Here is a 17,064-nt window from a genome sequence, read left to right on the forward strand (position 1 = left end):
GGACTGGCTGGGTGTAGCACTGGGCATTTTCTGCATGCAAAGCTGGCCATGGCTGTTCCCTAAGAGAGAAGGAGGTGCCGCCGCTTCCACATTCTTGGTGTGTTAGAGCTAAAATAAATCTTGTTTGCCAGCCCTGATTAAAAAGAGAAAAGAAATACTCTGACCACGTACAGTTTGCATTTTAAACTCACTTAAATAGTAGCACCATCATGACTTCAGATGGAGATATGGTAGCACTGAAAGACCCTTGCTATGAAAAAACAGCCTGCTCTCTCAGTCGGCATGCACTCTTAATCCCTGTGCTATATGTGTCGACTTCGGGTGGTTCCAGATGAGGCCTTCCTTGTGCTCTGCTGTCATTCGTGGACTTTTATTTTACTTATTTTCAAAATTATGTACTACTCAATAGCCCAACAGGACTCTCTAAGAGGGAGTCCAGGCAAGAAATGTGTAACACTTCCATTTTTTCCCACCTCAACTTCCATTTCTTATCCTACTAGAAAAAACAATGCTAAAAAGGAAAAGCTGGACCAACTGCACACTGCTTTTTGACTGGCAATACTAGCAGGCAAGTTCCCATTCTTAGAGAGGATATGGCTTGATGAAAAAAAAAGTACAAAAGAAAATGGGGCTGAGATCATCCAGCAAGGGCTTGGAAGAAAAAATGGAGCTTGAAGAAAGGTGCGCTAGAGGGAGAGTTCCAGGCCTTTTCCACGGAAAGCATTTATTATACAACTCATCATTCTCTATGGATGGGTGTTTGCAGGTTCCTTAGATAATAATGTGATTCTCCAGTTTTGCTTCTGTATCTATCCAGCACTTTTGTTTTTTATAAGAAGAATGCGGTACTGGATTACGAAAGTGACAGAAAACAATTTCCTCTTGGGCATTTGCCCTATTCTGCTTCACCATAGTGCCACCTAGAGGCTATGTCATGGAAAAGCAGGAAAGGAAATGCTCTTCCAAGTGATCTGATCTTAAGTTGACTGTGAAGTAAACATGAGCAGATTGTATAGAAAAGTTTGTGTTGATGGCAGGAGAAGGGGAAAGTCTTCCTGAGAGCAGTGGTATGAGGCAGGATCAGGAGACAAAAGAACCCCTGGATTCTTCAAGTTGGAGAAGAAAATGAGATGGGGAAGGAATAATACGTTGGCATTAAAACCCGTGCTTCACATGCAGAATGTCCCAGTTAATCTTTTATACTTTCAGTTAAAAGTCAGGTAGCAGATGGTGAGAAAATTCTGTGCTGGAAACCCCAACCTGCTGTAGGGCTGCTTCCTGTATTACCCGTATCCACAGGTACCTGTTCCCCCTTACTCACTGCGGGAAATTCCCCAAGCATGACTTCTATGAACCCAAGTAAACCTGCAACTGGATAGGTTCTGTAAATCTTCTGGCTTCAGTGGTACATCAGTATGTCAGCCTCAAACACTACACCATCCTGCTCACACGCAGGGTTTATTTTCACCCTGCTTTCACTCTGCTGTATGATTTTATCTCAAAAGGATTCATGTTGTTTCATTCCTTGTTACTTCACTCTAGAAATGGCAAGAAGAAAGTTTTGTAACTTATTCCACAAATTTATTTCCTGCATCTACCCTGTTCCCAGCTTCCCCCACTTTTCATATCTATAAAGTATAAGGAAAGAAACTTTGTAAATGAATGGAAACAAAGCAGCATTTGTTTATCTTTGGTTTCTGAAGGAATGCCCCTAGTGTTCTCAAAGATGTTAGCATTAAGTCCTTAACTCCCAATAAATCCCTGCCTGTGACCTGTTATCTCTGAACTGTACTATTTTCAACTATCTAAAACTCTTCCCCTTTAAGGTTGCAGCCCTATGACCCCTGGAAGGGTGTCTCGGAAGCTGTAGGAATGCCGGGATCTCCCCTTCTGAGCGGGAAGAGAGGTCTGCCCTTGAAGGCAGAGTCAACTTCTGAACCCACTCTTGGCCTCACACAGAAATTTCCACGACTCCTCAACACTGGGACTCTGAGAGGGGTGGATAGGGCAGGGACCAAACATGGCCCCAAGAGTTATGAGAAGGATTTACATTAGCCTTGATGCAGAGGTCAATCATCTCTCTCCCTAAAACAAGAAACTCTGGAACCAGGAATGGAGGGAAGCTCCACTTTTCTCCGCTTTCTGCCCTGCTGACATGAGCCTGCATCAGACAGCAGGACTGTAAATTGTTCTCTCTCTTGCTGACTCCTGTAACTGGAACCCCTGATGCACCTGCGCAAAGGTGCCACCTGTCTTCCTTCAAACCTTTTGATAGAAGCCCTTGCTGGTATCTCAGCCTTCATTATCAGCTGCCGAACAACCCAGGCATTCAGCCCATTACCTTTGCCTGGTGCTCCCCGCTCTCCCTTTCCTCCCCTTGTTAAATGCCAGTACAAACTCCTTGGAGCAAGGTCCTCTCCTTCTCTGCCATGCTGCCACGTGCAATGAATTATCCTCCAGTGGGTTGGCAGAGATAAGCTAATACAGCTCTGTTTGCTGTGCCTTGCTGCAGATCCGAGCATCTGAATACATTCCTTGGCCTTGCAGAGGAGCTTGATATGCTGTGTTAATGTGTCCCTGATGAGCCTTGCAAATTACAGGACCTTTAAGACATAGCAAGCGAGTTTGTGATGACAAACACTGCTAAACTTAGACAGCGATGCAGTGGGGTGTCCTTTATTGAATCTAAAGGACTTAACTTACACACATGAAGAAGAAATACATGGATCCCAGATATCTGCATAATCCATTGCCATACCGCAATAGTACAAAGGGCAGATTGTCCATAGGAGACTATCTAGCAGATAAGTATCTTAAACTGATTTCCTACTGAATCCATACCCCACCCCCTTTAAAAACTCAGTTATGATGTTATCCTGCATGCAATGCAATGTAGAATACTAGGGAAGTGATCAAAGTATTGCAGAGTGCAAAAGATCTTCAACAATGGCATGAAAAACACTGTTCTAATGCCCTCAACAATTTTGGCTTATTTTAAGTGTCCTGCTTTTGTCCAATTGACCGATGAATTGTTCCAGATATGAGGCTGGATGCATTTTATTAACAAAAAAATAATTGTTTTTAATGAGTAAACAACATGTGTGTGGTTAGATCCTGCAAAGTACACATGAACGCAAACCAGTGGAATCTAAGAAGGCCCCATCTGCCTTTCTCTCCCTGATAGACAGAACCATGGGCCAAATCCTCGCTGCTCTGCATTGCTACCCCGATGGTGGCTGTGAGGTGCACAGAAGACTTTTCAGCACAACAGGATGATCTAATCTGGAGAGCCAGTGGGGTCTTTCTTGGCCTTATAGAAGTCCCGCCTTGGCCCTGATTCTCTTGTAAGTAACTTTTCAGCCAGAGTACTTGTCTGACCTTCTGGCTTCCAGACAGCTCTGGCAAATCCATCCTTCTGTTCTAGTAAATAAGCTTGTAGGGTTCAGGCCAGGATGGCTGTAGCAACTTGCACATTGCATGAGCATTGTGGAATGTTCAGACTTTGCTTCAGCTTGCAACTCCATCACTGACAGATGCAAGATAGCTATTGTACCCCAGGCTAAACTGCACTGGATTGCACCATGTCACATTGAGAGCCAGGAAAACCATTTAATTCATTATTTGATCCCAGTTTTTCACAAAGGAGTGGAACGTCCGAAGCTGCCTTATACTATGTTGGAATCTTGGTCCATCTAAGCCTGTGTTCTTGACTCTGACTGGCAGCAGATGTCCAGGATTTCAGGTAGGAACTGGAGATGCCCAGAATTAAGTCAGGAACCTTCTGCATGCAAGGCATGTGCTCTATCACTTGAGCCACAGCTCCTCCCTTGAAGCTTATGTGGGGATATGAGATCAACACCCTTATAGAGGCCCCTCAGGATTGGCCATGCTGAGAAACAAGGCCACTCAGCAAGATTAAGGGCAGAATATTTGGATGCAGCTTGCTCTATGCCAGCCCAAAGGCCTGCCTTTCATTTATATCATGTTCCAAAATCTCATGCTGCCCAATGGCAGTCAATTTAATATCATCTTGCTAAGCTGGGATAGCCACACCTGTGGGAATGCCAGAGCAATATGATTGTAGAGTATTGTGCAACTGTTAGCAAAACTTGGTCCTGTTAAGGTTCTCCAAGCTCCAAGCTGAAGCTTGTTCTGACTGGTGACTGTATCAGATTATGAGGTTTACAATGTTTTGCATGAAAATACATGTGCATTTTGTGTACATTTTTCTAAATGTGTGCATGTTTTTCTTCTATTGATTAATGGGTGTTTGTGTGCCTTTTTCAAGTGCTGGGGTCGTTCACTTGGCACCCAGGGCACAGGCAGCTCCAGGTGGCGATCACAAAGTGGCTCCTGGATTTTTAAACAATTATTTTTTCTGGTGTTTTTAATACATGTGTATGAATTTGTATAAAATGTGTACAGCTGTCTAGAAATTCTTCTTCTTTTCCAACAAAAGTGGACCAAATATTGAAAGTATCCATTTGAAGGTGGGCATCTATATGTCCCCTATTTGTATATGGATCACATCATAAGTTCCTCAGTCCATTGCATTATAGGACAGATATTAATCTTTCCAATTTTGTTGTATCAGTCTTTTAGCTGTCAGTGAAGCTCAGAAAAAAAATCCCTTTCCAATTTTTTCATTTATATAAGCAGGTAAGTAATTTAAAAGAGTGCATCTAGCAATGAATATTAAAGACTGGTCCAATACAAAATTTATCATTGAAATAACCTCCTTCCCAAAAGATCCAACCAAAACATATGTGAAAAGGATAAACTGTATTTCAGCACCAGCTATTAGCTGAATTAGATAATTTCCCATTAAAGGCACAGTTGTACCCAACAGACACTTTTTTCCCCTTAAGATCCATGGTCATAAGAGGAAGATGCCAAAGCAGCACGCCACAAATGAGGCGTTTTATCGTGATCCCTGGAGCAGTTTCCCAAATGCACAAGTGGAGCAACAGGTCCAAAAGGATCGCTTACCACTGTTCAAAGCCATACATTCTTTCGTGTGTATTTTTCAAATGTATGCTTTTTAATGCATTATTTCGGTTTTGTGAATCATTTTGCAGGCTCAGAAACATTCAGGTTTCATCCTGCCAGTTGTGCTCAGCTCCACGTTCGGTGGCAGGAAGTGTGAATAGGCTACATTCTGGTCAAAAATAAACTGCGATAAGCTTTTCACACATCCCTGGAAACTGCTTCTCCTTCCGTCCAGTGTTCAGCACGTGAGACTACAATCTGGGTCATACCTGCCTAGCACCAATCCTGTCATCCTCTTGACACTATTTATTTATTTATAAAATTTCTATGCCGCCCCATTCGCCAAAGCCTCGGGGTGGCTCACAAAACATTAAAATATAATACATTAAAAATATAAAACGAATTAACAATATAAAATAAGTCACCCTGGTCAACTAGGTTAGGACAGCCCTTTATACTGAGGTTTTTAAAGGTTTACTTTAACTAACTAACTAACTAAATAATACTTGGCTACCCAGGGGCTTGAGGGGATTTCCCATCCCAGACATAATCTCTTTTGCAGGGCCATTCCTTACTGTATGTTTTCGCTATTTTACATTTGTAAATGATTCTTTGATTTTATTTATTTATTTTTCGATTTACATCCCGCCTTTCTCCTACAAAGGGCTCCAGGCAGCTTACATCTCCTCCTCCATCTTATCCCCACAACAACAACCCTGTGAGGTAGGTTGGGCTGAGAGTCTGTGACTGACCCAAAGTCACCCGGTTGGCTCCATGGCCGAGCGGGGACTAGAACCCAGATCGTCTGAGTCCCAGTCCCATGCTTTTAACCACTGCGCCACCCTGGCTCCCATGACATTTTTACTGTATTTTTCTTGCTTTGTTTTTATGGAGTGTTACAAATTGCCCAGAGAACTTCAGCTATGGGACAGCATCTAAACAACCAACCAACCAACCAAACAAAACCAGGCCATACTGATATCGCGTTCCCCTGAGAGCTAGAGAAACGCCATGTCTGTTCCCTCCCAGTGTCATGAAGCTGTATTGTTCCCTGCAAAGTCTTGTCTGGACAGGAGAGGGATTTATGAACAGCCAAATTAAGCAAGGTAGAGGTAACCGTAATAGCAGGCTCCTAATTAAGTTCATGGCAATGATGTATCCTTGACATGATTTTTTCTCCTCTGGGATTTGAAAATAAATGCCTGCTCTTAATAATGTAGTATTACTGTACAACCAGCTCAAACATGTAAGCAGAAACCGGGCGTGCGTCCCACCTTTCCTCAGCTGGTTCGTCTAGTTCTGTGGGCACTGGAGCTGCATGATGTTGCCAAGGATGCAAATGGGCATAATATGACAGCATCCTGAGTAAACCCTCCACTGTACAGAGCGATAACATTCAACCTCTTCTGTACTAGCTGTATTGTTAGATAGCAGAGGATGATGGCCGACATGGCGGCCATGGCAAGTGGTACCCAAAGGAGGGCTGTGTCTTCAGCTGGTGCTGGAAGGAGCAGCTTGACCCAGCACCAAGACCCAGCACCAGCTCGCTTCCTGCATACTAGGAGAGTTCTCAAGCTCTGTGCCCCATCAGCATGAAGAAAGGGGGAAATGGGCAGCACTGTGTGATGACATCAGCCAACATGGCCTTCCGCTGATGTCACAGGGCCTGTGGAGAGCCTGGCTGAGATAACTGGGCTCCTCACCTTAAGTTATTTCTTCACCCCTGCTATAGAGTTCCTTTGAAACACTTCACACAAGGGATGCAAATTGTATTTTGTAAAGGCAGGCAGGACTTATATTCAGTTGGTTGGATCCTGAGAGGCTACGGCTGATACGGTGCACTCAGGTGTATGTTTCACAGTGTTCAGTGGAACATATTTCTAAGTAAGGGTGCACAGGGCTGCACTCATAGGTCCTATACTTCTAGAATTTGGAGTATTCCCACAGAAGGCAGTCACTATTACATCCAAGCAAACATGCAAACCTGTTTGAATGCAGATATTAGAAGTCTGTAAACCACAGCACTATTCTGCTTTCTGTACTTTTCTTGAAACAGGAAATTGGACCCCATTCATCCAGTGGGATCTTTATTTGACCTACAAAGCTGACAAAGATGGGGATGCAACAGAACAATCTATTCCTCCTTTTAATTCAACTCAGGTTGTGGTGCTTGTTCAAAGGCCAGCTCTAGTTGTCAACCAGATAAAAGCAAGCTAAGTGAAAAGACCTACTGTCTGGAAAATTTACAACATTTGGGAGACATTTTAGCTTAGAAAAAGGGTGATTAAATGGAGGACATGATACAGTTGTATAAAGTAATGGGGAAAGCAGCTTGGGAGAAATTCTCCCTCTCTTAATACTAGAATTCAGACTCATCCAGTGAAGTTGAAAGATAGAAGATTCAAGGCAGATAAAAGGATGTACTTGCACACACAATGCACAGTTTAGCTATGGAATTCATGGCCATGAGACATAATGGTGGCCATCAATTTGGATGGTTTAAAAGGGGATTAGGCTAAAAGAAAATAAGGCAATCAATTGCTATGATGGCTTTGCATTATCTCCTGTATAATAGACAGTTGGCTAGGACATGATGGGAATTCTAAGCCCCTTCTGTGTCTACACTTGCATAGGATTGCTCCCTAAAGTTATGTTTAGCTTATCCTTTATTGTTTCTATAGATTTCTTTTGCCTCTATTCATTACATTCTTCTATGGTTTATCATTTTGATTTGCTTTATTTTTGTTATGTCTATTTGCTTTGACAAAGCATTATTTTTTTATCTGCATAATCCATTTGCAGGCCAGAGAACTTATGGCTTCTTTGCATAGGTCAATGGTATGTATGTGTATTGGTCCTATTTTTGCTATAGGATAATTTAACACAGAATCTTGCTCTCAACATCCCAGTCTTTTCTGTAACTCTGTAATTGCTTTCCTCTCAGACTGATGACTGGAAATTGCAGGAGACTTGTTTCTTGCAAGCTCTGGCAGTTAGCACTGTTTTTAGATTACCAGCTCTTCAAATTTAAAATAAAGAGCAACATGTTGGAATTTATGCTAGTAAGGAGGTTGCAGATTAGGGGTTGAGCCCTAAGCAGAGCTCAGCCATTATGGTGCTAAAGCTAAGCTGGGTTTTCACATGAGACAATACATGATATAGATTGGTTCACATGTAACTGATGTGCCACTGTCTCCTTAAATATGCAAACTACAATTGGTCCAATCATGGGTAACTCTGTGACATGAGAACCCAGGTGCTATGGGTTATTTGTGGTTTAAACAATCCCATGATTAGTGCTTAGGTTAATTTTGATTGGTTAACCCATAGATAACACTGATGTTGCAAATTTAGATTTCAGCAATATATTGTTCAGTGCAAACAGACCCACACAATCACTCTGAGATAATTATGGGGATTTAAACATGGCAACTGGCAGCACTAAAGAGCCAGTGGAGTTTTATTGGCTTCCTGCCCTCCGAATTAGTCCCACATCTCCCCCTAAATTTGGAGCAATTTTTGGGCTGTTGTTTCGACTTGAATATGAGTTCAGAAGAACACAGGAACAGGGCTTTCTTGATGGGGGAACCAACATTTAGTTCATTTGTTGTTGTTATTAACATTTATATACTGCCTTATCTGCTAAAATGTCACCAAGGTGGTATACAACACAACTTGAGTAAGCCCTCTCAGGAAAGACCAGCCAAGGCGCAAGATACACAATGAATGTGCAGAATAATTGAATGTTAAAAGGCTGCCTAAAAAGGGATGATTTCAATGAGCACTTTTTCTGCAGTTGAAACTGTACTATGGTACTTCACCCTTTCATGCTGTTTGGCAGAGCAATCTTAAGCACGAAGATTTGCCAGGGCAATTCTGCTGCAGTTATGCCAGTGTGAAAGCGGCTCCGTGCAAATCCTCTCTTAATCTGGGGGGAGGAATGGCCATTGCTAAAGGGAAAGAAAAGCTGGCTGGGAAAAGTCACATCTGTGGCACCCATGGGAATTATGTCGCTAGCAAACAGTAGGAGAAAAATGGGGGAGGGGCACATGTATTTTTTGTGCATTGTTAATCTGATCTATCAGCAATAATGAGTTTAGAATAGTTTTAAATTAAAAGATTTCTGATTTTTGCAAAGCTTTAAATGGTCAGACAAATGGCTTCCATCCTTTATGAGACTGGGACTGGGACTTGCTGAGTTACATTTCAGCGATTTCGAACAAGCTTATTACTCATCACCCATTTTTGAAATCTCCAGTCGAAGGTCTTCTGTGATGTTAGATTGGTGCTCTGTGCGGGCAAAGGTGGCATTGCATTAGTCTTCGCATCCCCCAGTTACGATTAGCCAACTTGGGGGAGGATTTAGAATGTTGTAATCAGAGCAAATGATTAACTCTCTGTTCTCTGAAAGAACTAGACAGCTATGGTGACCCTGTAGATAGCAATTTTGTGGGAAGGGGCAGTTGCATCCATGTAAGAGAGAACATAGATTAAGTGTTTGTCTTTCCTGCACTGGAAAAAGACAATACCATGTACATTTTGACATTCTGCACCTGGCTTTGGAGAAACTTTCTCACATTTAAGCACCCAGGGGCAGAGAAAAGCGAACTTTGGTCAGTATCTATTGCCTAGCACATGTGGTCACATTACTCATTCACAGACATAGATTATCTTTAGATCAGTTTTCTAAAGGGATCTAAAACTTCAATGATTTTTGGCAGGGAAAATATGCATGAATATGGATATAAACACAGCTATGCTATTTTCTTTCAGACGGACATTACATGTGAAGTACAAAGGAAGGGGGAAATTAAGAACTGATTTAACGTACAATTCCAGAAATGTTTGTTTGCTAGGAAAATGGCGAAGAGAGGTTTTCCCTGGGGACGAAGCATCCACAGTGACCCATGTTAAGAATGTTATATATTTGTTTCCCCCCAAGTTTTATTTCTGTTTTTCTGCATTTCTCAGTGTCTGATTTGGTTGTCTCTCACACCCTTCAGAGAAATAAGGTTATAATCTAAAGTGAACAGGAGCTACACATTTAGTTTAATGCCACAACGCATACAAAAGACCAGACCTGACTTGCCTGATCTCAGTGCTTTTTCTTCAAAGACTTCTGGATATTCAGTCTGGATAAGCTGCTGTGGATTGATGGGAGAAGGTACTGGGAATAAGGGAAGTCATTTTGGTAATCCTGGTTCAGTGTGGCTACTTATTATGACTTGTTTGTCCTCTGAAGCAAGGCTCATCCGTTCATTCCTTCTTTATGTCATGTATTGAAGCGTGGCAAAGGAGATGGAAAGCAAGCATTGCCTCAGTCCCAAGTCCCCAATTTCATCATGTTTCCACTCCTCCTTCCCTCCCCAGCATTCTCTACTTGTCTTACGCTATCAGCCGTCACCCTTGCTTAAGAATGAGAGCAATGCTCCTGCGTTTGGATGTGACAGGGCATGAAGAGTCGTTTTGTACTACAGAGTAACTGGGCCACAATGACCCTGGGCACCTCAAGGCCTAATTATATTCCTGAAGAGAGAGAAACTGTGCTGACAGCAGGCCTTCCCCTTGGCTGGCAGAACCCTCACCTAAATGGGTAAACTAAACTGGCTTGAATACCAGACTAGCACACAGCAACCATCACAGAGGCCAGAAAGTCTTGGTTTATATCAGGGGTCCTCAAAATTTTCAACAGGGGGCCAGTTGAAAGGCGACAGTGGTGCGTGCGGGCCGGTGCGGCAGCAGTGGGTACGGGTGTGGCCACCCCCGGCCTGGCCACCCCCGGGCTCGCATAATTAAAAATAGATATAAAAAGTTATAGTTTTGTTACCTTCAATCCTTTCTTCGTCTTTGTCTCTCTTTCTCTTCCGCCCACCTCTCCTCTGTTTCCCGCTCTGTATTCCCGCTCTGTATATGTGTGCAATGGGGGTGGGGGGGAGCCGGTGCACGCGCAGTTGAGCTGTTGCAATTTGGGCATGCGCCGGCTCTCTCTCTGCTCAGTTTTAAAGAACACCTGCACCAGCTCAGAGCTTTTGGACTCTCTCGGAGATTGTTTTCTCTGAGCGAGCCCAAAACCTCTGAGGCGGGCCTCATCAATGGGTATGGTGGCCTGTGGGCTGTAGTTTGAGGACCCATGGTTTATATGATTTCACCCCACCTGCAACAGAAAGCCCATTGTTTATGGGAATAATAGCCATACTATATATTTTTAAGAGTGGTCCATTTTCTGGCATCTCTCTGTGGTAAAACAAGATTCTTGGTTAGGGCATGTACCATCTGTTGAGCTTTTCACCATAGCCTAGCTCCAAAAGGTGCCAGGGTATAGGCAGGATTGTTGAGGATGTCATCCTACTGATTGAACCCTGCTGCTTGGAAGCATTCTAACTTTTGCGATCCCTCTGATGGAAGGAGTGGCAGAGATGGTCTTCACTTCCCAGCCTCTGTGATTGGTGTATTTTTCTGCACAGGCTTTTCAGTGAGGATGCTTCAAAGGCGGGTAGGAAGCTGAAGGAGGGTGGGGATACTTGGATGAAGTGAAACTTGGAGAAAAGTCCCTTTTCTTCAACAGAGTGACAAATTGGACCCAGGAGATCCATTCTCCACTCATGAAGCTCACTGGGTGACTCTGGACCAGTCACTGCCTCTCAGCCTAACCTGCACAGGGTTGTTGTGAGGATAAGATGAAGAGAATGGGGATTATATAACCCACCTCATCATTGCATCATACCCTTAGAGATCACCTGACTTGAGAGTTCCAAGTTCCACCAAATCTAATAATCTTTCCCACTTGTGTATCCGTTTTAATTGCATAAGACCAACACTCAGAGAATGCTTGATCTGGAATGTGAAGCTTGTGACTTCATATGGCAGGATCAAGGCAGAGCTTGTCCTAGAGGCAGGCAAAGGTTTGCAAACAATACAGATTTTATTTTTGGTGAAGCATGAGATCACCTGGAACAGTGGGACCAAGTGATTGGTACAACTGGGCTTGACTGACAGCATAAGGTGAGGTGGCAGCCTGGGATTAGCTTTAGTCATTCTTTACAATTGGATTCTTATGTATTTATAGTGTAGATTATGTATCCATTTTGGTATTGGTATTTAAATTATAGGATGTAATTAGGGAAATTTTAGTTCAGTACATTTTATGTGCTTTATGTGCTTTTATTTCTGTGTATAGTTATTCTATATGCTAAGGCCTCTGGCTGACACAAATGAAGATTTATGACTTCTGACTTATTTTTGGTGTGACCTTTATTTTATTTGAGTTATTTTATATTGCTCTTCATACAGAAATTACTAGGCACAGTTAAAGTACAATACTTTGTATGTTTACTCAGAAAAAGTCCTATAACCTCCAGAATACTCCAACCAGCATGGGGCATCATGGTTTGTTCCCCTCTGTGTGAACAAGGCCAGAAAGAAAGTGAGCGGAACACACTTTCTAAATCAGTATTTTTCATACATGAGGCAGTTTTGTCTGGGGTAACAAAAGGGCCCCAGATCCAACTAGTGCTAGGTTTCATACTCAAGATGAAACTAAGAACCCATCCCATGGATCAGATCAAAGTTCCACTGAGTCCAGCATTCTGCTTGCAAGAGTGGCAATCAATTTTCTCCAGGAAGTTGATAAGCAGAGAATGAAGACACAGTCTAAACCTCTGTTGTTATTTGTCCACAGAATCATGTAACACACCCCATATGGTCTTTGAACTTTCAAAACCAAGAGCAGCTGATAATTTTACCCTTGGTGAATATGTCTAATCCTTTATTAGGGCCCAGAGGGGAGGGGATCCTGCGGATTTATTGGCACCAAGAGATAACATTGGAACCAAGAGTGTGTCTCTCAGAAGGGCATTTCATAATAGGGGTACCACAGCCAAAACGAACACGCCCTGTAGGTAGTTGATACTCACCTCGGGTCTGAAGCAGGAAGCACTTGAAGGAATGCATCAAGAGTGCTCTTAGTACAGTTCAATGCATTGGCTAAATTTGGCATTCCTCTGGTGGTCCTGACTTTCTGCCTTTTCTTGATTACCAGAGCTCCAGCTTTCACAGCAATTCACCTCAGGAAACCTGAGTGGGAGAACACAAACTCTCGGTCCAGATTTCAGGACAGCTGTGACCCCAACATATAGATCTATCTGTCTAATTTCTAATTTTCTGTACAATTTAATTTCTGGAAAAGCTCTGCACATCCTGATTCTGGATCCTGGTGTAGCAAAAGCAAGGAACTTCCCTGCATGTCTTCTTTTAGCTTTGTAACGCTGCCAGCTCTGGCTCTAAATCCTTCAAGTGGTTGTGTAGCATTTACAACTGTGGCAGTTTGAACATTTTCAACGAACCCGTTGTTCTTTTTTTGCCTTAGCTATTACCACAAAATAAAGAACCGCATTGTAGTCTACAGCTCCCGTCCAACCTCCCCCCTCTACTGCTGTGTTCTTTCATACATAATCTTCTGCGCTATGGAAATATTAAAAAACTGCCACCTGCATTTTCTGAAGCGTGACATGTCACTTTTAAAAGCATATCCAAGATTTAGCTCTGTTGTCTGCATATGCGCGCATGCATATATGAAAGCAGGTCTTTGATTAGTATTTTGGGAACACACCAGTTAGTGGGTGTGTGACAAACATTTGCTGCCTGCAGATGAATGCATTGATCATCTTTGGACTGCCAGTGTCTTTGGCAAAAATGTTGACGTCATTGTAGAGAACAGTTCATGAAACACATGTCTAGATTAGCATGTATCTTTGCTCCAAGGGCTGCATTTGGGGGGGGGGGTGATTTGGGAAGGGTACCATTAAAGGGGTCAAAACTGTTGGACCAAAATTGTCAAAGACAATTAGTGTTCACTTGAAGGTCCTCTTCCTTCTGACTGCATCCTGGCTGAGCATCATTTTCCCCTTTGATATAAGTTTATCATCTTTTTGCTACTGCTTAGCACAGGGATGGACAAAATATTTTCAGTTCCTAGAGTGTAATCTGCCAGTTACTTCATGTAGGTGGCGGGGCAGCTAAAGCCAGAGCTGCGCAGAGCCAGAGCTAAAAGAGGTAGGTTGCCCCTTTTCTGTCATCCTCTGACACACACTTTCCTTACACGCTCTTGCTTTTCACCCTGTAGTTAGCCAGGAAGGGACAGATTCTTTTTGCCAGTGGTCTGAACTGATAGCATGCAGAGGGCTTTTGAAATTAGGCTGAGGCATTTGCCCACCCTTGGACTAGAACAACAGTTCTTTCAGCATCCCACCCTCCAACTGGCTATCAGAAGTGCTTACTGGGCTATTACGGGTTGCTTAAATGTGTTGGTCAAACAGCAAGACAGTAAGAGACAATCTCCCCACCAAAGTGGATTCATCAGATGGAGCACAAGGCTAATCAAAAGAACAAAAATGACCTCCAATCCAGGATTACAGTTTCCTGTCCTGTCCAGGATTCATTGCTTTGAAAGGAAACTCATGTGATAAGTTGGAAATAGCAGAGCAGTGTCTGTGAATGTGGATATATTTTCCATGAATCAAGCATTCATGGACTGTATAATGTGAAGGCTATTTGATATAGCATCAGTTATGGGTGTCTTACTCCTCTGGTCACTTTAACTTGTAGCAACACCATGTAGCATAATGTTTAAAAGTATGAGGAGTGTTCAAATCTCATTTAAATTGGGAGTAGTTCACTTATTTAATAACAATGAGTTTCACTGGTATCCATCCATACTCAGTCATATTCTTTGAGAGCTTTGAATGGCTTTGCAGTGTGATTAGAAAATGGCTTTTGTGCATCCTGGATTTTCTGAAAATCATTCCAGACCTTGGTAGGTGTATAAGTCATAATGCCTTGGTTGCTCCTGGAAATTTGCTTCTGAGCATCCTAGCCATCAACATGTGAGCCAGCATATTCTGCATCTCAGTTCTAGCATTCCAGCAATGCCAAATATGGGCCTGCCTCTGAATCTATAGAATTCTTTATACTCTGTTTCACATATCAAGTTACCTTTTCAACCATCTCATTAGATTGTAGACGTTCTAGGTTACTGAGCCATTGCTCAAACCCCCAGACATGAGCAAAATATTGAAACTCTTGCCTAGCAAATTGAATGCCACCACTCACAACAATCCTTGGCATGCCTATGAAAAGCAATCACAGCTTTGGTCTTGGTAATCACCATTCTTGCAATCTTATCACAAAGGCTCAATACTTGTAGGTACTTTGAAAAATAGTCAGTCACCAGGAGAAAAGGGAAAGACCTATACTCGCAAATACCTATGCTCAGCTTTTCTCATGGTAGTTCAGGGATTTAATCTTTTTTAAAAGGCCCCCTTTGATTGCCAGGGCAATTCTGGGAACAAATTAAACAGTTTTCAACTACCTTTCCAATGTCAGTGGACCTACTGGGTCAGGGCTTTACTCCACTTGCCCTTGCTTTGTTTTTATAGGGGTTTGTGGTCAGTCTCAACTTTGCCAAACACATCTGGTGAAATGTCCTTATTGCGTAAAGAATTGCAAACAGCTCTTTCTCTGTGTGTTGTTCTGCTCTGAGAAACTAAGAGGCCAAGAGGCACATGACACTTGTTTATTCCACTGAAATAGGCATGCTCCAAACTATCCTTGTACTGTGACTGGTTTGGTGGTGTCAAGGTGTGAAGCACAGGTGCCTGATGCAACTCCTGCTTGATCATATCAAAGGCTTTCTGTTGTTTGAGAAGCTGTTGAAAGACTGGAAAAAATTGCAAAGGCACAGTCAAATCGGCCTCCTTTGGAATTTACTGTGACAAATATTGCATGGATCCTAAAACCCTGAGCACACCTTGTCTGTCTTGTGGATGTGCCATGTTCTCTATGGCTCTGACTTTATCTTCATCATGATTGCCACTGTGAGTGGTCATTATCTGACTCACATATCTCATAGAAGCAATGCTGAATTGAGCCTTAGCTTCGTTGAATTTAATGTTCTTGGCATGTGCTGTCTCCTTACGTTGCTGTAAAATCTGGTCAAGCTGCTCTAGTCTCCAATTATGTCATGGGCACCCCTTTTATGTGACCAAATGTTTCCTCATTTATTGGTTGGACTACTTCCCTAGAGAATTTTAGTCCAAACATTAAATGCTGAAAGCAATATCTTCCTGAGGACACACTGAACCTGCGCTGCTTCAATGAAGGTTTATTAAGTTTTCCTACCAGGATAACTCCTTTTCATCTAAAAAAAGGGACAAAGTCTATGCTTGCTGAGCGGCTTAGAACCTTTTTAGTTTGTGGGGACAGGATGGAATGAACCACCTTGCTTAGATCACAGGGATCTGGGCATGTTCACAGCTTTCTATTGTTTTCTGCAATAACAAGGCTTAGAAATTCTGTGGCCCTCTCACTCTGACCTTTTGCTTATCAAGTATTACAAAACTTATTTGCAAGACCCACGTATAACAAGTACCACGGCTGGATCAAAGTGCAGTCCTTCAAGCTCGCCAAGACCATAAAGATGGCTAAATACGTGGCAAACACCTATGCCCGTGTAAGAGATTTATCTGTGTGCACAGTGTCAACCTGGCAAACCAAGTCCAGAGTTGCACAGACTGCCCTGCCCAATCGTGGAAGAGAAGAACTGTCTGTTATGTCAAACAGTAGCCTGGCTGTTCACTGTGGAATGTGACAGTCTAGCAACAGCCCCAGAGACTATATTTGAGTCCACTGTAAACCACAAGGGTTATACCACTCTGAGTTAATATTTTCCTGTCCGACAACTCGGACAATGTTTCCAATGGTAAATCATAAAGCATAATCTTTTCTTGTTTTGCTTGTCAAGGAAAACCATTCATGTTCTATCCATACCTACATTCCCATTTGCAAATGTATACAACCTTGGAGGAACTTCCAGTGCTGAAAACATTGCAGTCTCTTCTTACGCTAACTGAGGGTCATGCTAATATCAATTACAAATTGGAGACTGCGGGCATGACACACTCTGGGTCAGTACAAGAATCTTTGAGATCCTAATTTAAAAATTCAGTGAATCCTCTGGGGTTATACAGAGTTCAGGTCTTCAAATACATTGTTTACAGTGTTAAATGAAAGAAAACTAAG

Source organism: Varanus komodoensis, unplaced genomic scaffold (genome assembly GCF_004798865.1).
Source record: "Varanus komodoensis strain SLA01 unplaced genomic scaffold, ASM479886v1 scaffold2, whole genome shotgun sequence".
NCBI classification, from domain to species: Eukaryota; Metazoa; Chordata; class Lepidosauria; order Squamata; family Varanidae; genus Varanus; species Varanus komodoensis.